A 2798-nucleotide genomic window follows, 5' to 3' on the forward strand; every position below is an offset into this window, starting at 1 on the left:
CAAGCTTTTTATTTCTCACCACTTGCCAGAAATCATCGTCTATGATGGCATTTACGTGGTGTTTCCCTTTGTCGGCTCCTGCCTCTCTAGCGAAAGCTTCTTGCCTATTTATAGTCTCGCCCGTCTGAATTACTTGCGTTTCAAGTTTTCTCACCTGAGTCCCTAAGGTCTCGATTTTGGTGTTCAGATTGTTGTAGGCGGAGTCTATTTTACCATTAAAATCCCCGGTGATTTGTTGTTGTCCCAACAGTACTCGATCAAGCATCTCTTCGATCTTGTTTTCCTGAGTCTGGGGTGGTGGATTTTGGTAGTAAAAGTTCGAGTAGCTTTTGCTGTTGTTGAAGGGTTTTTGAAATTGTGAATTTTGGTTACTTCTTTGACCATTTCCAAAGAAGTTTCTGTTTCCGCCCTGGTTTCCAAATTTTTGGAATCCGGTACCTCCGATGTAGTTCACATTTTCTTCTCCTTTCGTATCTGCTACTTCTCCTTCAGCTGAACAGACTTGCTTCCTAAGAAGCTCGTGCACCACATCTAACTTAGCTCTTACTTCGTCCATCGGTTCCTTCCCGATAGAGGCTACAGACTTCTTCCATTCAGAGTCAGTGTTTTTGGTGCTGCTGCTGTCAGCAAGGTTTTCGATAAGTCTCACAGCTTCCAACGGATTCCGAGTAGTGAAGTTTCCTTCACTCGCCGTATCAAGAGCCATTTGATACTGTAAGGCGAGACCTCGGAAGAAAGTGCTTAACAGCTGCACTTCGTTAAATCCATGGTGTGGACAGTCTCGCTGGAAGAACCTAATTCTGATCCACGCATCTTTGAAGGACTCTCCAGCCTCCTGCGAGAATGTGGAAATTTTGTTCCGAAGTTCTTCAGCGCGCGCCTCATCAAAGAAGTTTCGTAAGAAAGCATTCTTGATGTCGGCCCAGGATGTTAAAGATCCTGTGGGTAGCAGCCTAAGCCAGTGCATCGCTTCTCCATTCAGCGTGTATCTAAAGAGCTTGCACAGCAAGTAATCTTCGGGGACTCCTTCCATCCGAATAGCAGCAATTAGATCCTCGAACCGTTTCAGATGGTCCATAGGATGCTCGTACGATAACCCAGAGTAGGGTATCTGCGACACGAGGGTGTAGTATTGAGGCTTCAGCTCGAAATTCTGCTTCTGAATCTCTGGAAGTCGAATAGTTGATCTGTTGGAATAGTACTCATCTGGGCGATTGTAGTCGGCCAGTGGTTTCGATCGAGCGTCCTCATCTACAGGTTGAGCAGCCCCTGTAGCATTAGCATCAGGGATTACAGTCCCCTGAGCGTCTATTTTCTGAACGGTTGCATTACGCAGATGACCGTCCTGGTCATACAGGTTTCCGTTCTCGTCCTGTGTTAGAATAATAATGTTTACCATTTTTAACGACATGGTATCGATCGACGTACGCGGTGTAGTATCGATCGTTGTCGAACGATTGGGATCGATCGACGATGAAGGTCTGGTGTCGGTCGACGGTTGGTTGCGCGTATCGATCGACGACGATGTTGTTGCGTCAAGCGATGTTGAACGTTGACCTCTACGGATGGTGCGTTCCAAATGAGCAGGATCGTGTGAGAACAGCAAGTCTTTCTCCTTGTTGCTTACTGCTGGGCATGCACCTGAAAAGACAAGAAAAAGATTATTAGAAAGGGAGTAGAGAAAAGAATAGGAATCAATAAAACTAAATCTAATGGCGATCAAAGCTCCCCGGCAACGGCGCCAAATTTGATACCACTCAAATTACCCTAAGGAATGTTACTCTCATCAAAAGAGGTTCAGATGTAGTACTTAGGGATCGAATCCACAAGGAGCTAGGGAACAATTAAATCTAGTATTTATTAATTCTAAGGGTTGTAAATGTTTAAATGAGATAGCAATATTAACAACCAAAGTAACTAGTAAACGTAACTTGGTTGGAAATGATATTAGATGCAGGGCCACTATTCAGATGTTGAAGATTATAATACTTATAGATGCCTATTTCTTGCATGCATGATATATTATAGCTCAATCGCTTAACTCAATGATCAGTTGTCGCATGTTTCACTGGTTAACAGGCTATATCTCGTGTCTCAACGGTTAGTATGTCGACAACGAGAGAGTGTCGATCGATGGTCCTATTGAGACGTCGACCGATACACCTTTGCCAACGTCGATCGATAGTCAGTTGAGGACATCGATCGACGGGTTCTAGCCAGGCCTATGCGCGAGTATGAAATGCCCTATTAAGATACTAAATTGGCGGTTAGCCCTCTCTAGCAGTCCTAATATGATAGATAGATGTCAGGATGGGATAACAAGGGTGCTTGAATATGCAATCCTATGATCAAGTTCTAGTTAGCAAGGCTAAAACAAACAATGAATACAAATCTATCATGAATATCACAACAAGGCAGATCTATAGTTTGGGGCTAATCCCACAAACCTATCTGAACCCTGGATCTAATAATTGAACTACTCAGACATAGCAAAGCAATTCATAACAATAAAGAAATAGAAACTCATAGTATAGATGAAAAGAAATGATAACAAGGAGTTCCAATCACAAGTGATCTTCTCTCCAAAACTTGTAACAGAAAGGTCTCTACCCAAAAAAACTCTCTCGCCGTCAAAACACTTAGGCAGTGTATAATCTACTAGGTTAAAAACTCGTCAGGGCATTTTCGTAATTTGGCTTGGCCTTGGTTTTTAAGTCTGCTTAATCCAAAATGTCGCGTGTCTGATGTCTCGACATCGATCGATAGTACTTGTGTACATCGATCGATGGTACTTGTGT

At 43.2% G+C, this 2798-nt stretch overlaps 1 non-coding gene across 1 annotated transcript; it reads left to right on the top strand.

Annotated features, from left to right (window-relative positions):
• The first annotated feature begins 761 nt into the window (after positions 1 to 761).
• LOC117127555 lies at positions 762 to 868 on the top strand. Its single transcript, XR_004450575.1, has one exon. It is a non-coding gene; the product is annotated as a small nucleolar RNA R71 (small nucleolar RNA).
• The last annotated feature ends 1930 nt before the right edge of the window (positions 869 to 2798 follow it).

This window comes from Brassica rapa, chromosome A08 (assembly GCF_000309985.2).
Source record: "Brassica rapa cultivar Chiifu-401-42 chromosome A08, CAAS_Brap_v3.01, whole genome shotgun sequence".
NCBI classification, from domain to species: Eukaryota; Viridiplantae; Streptophyta; class Magnoliopsida; order Brassicales; family Brassicaceae; genus Brassica; species Brassica rapa.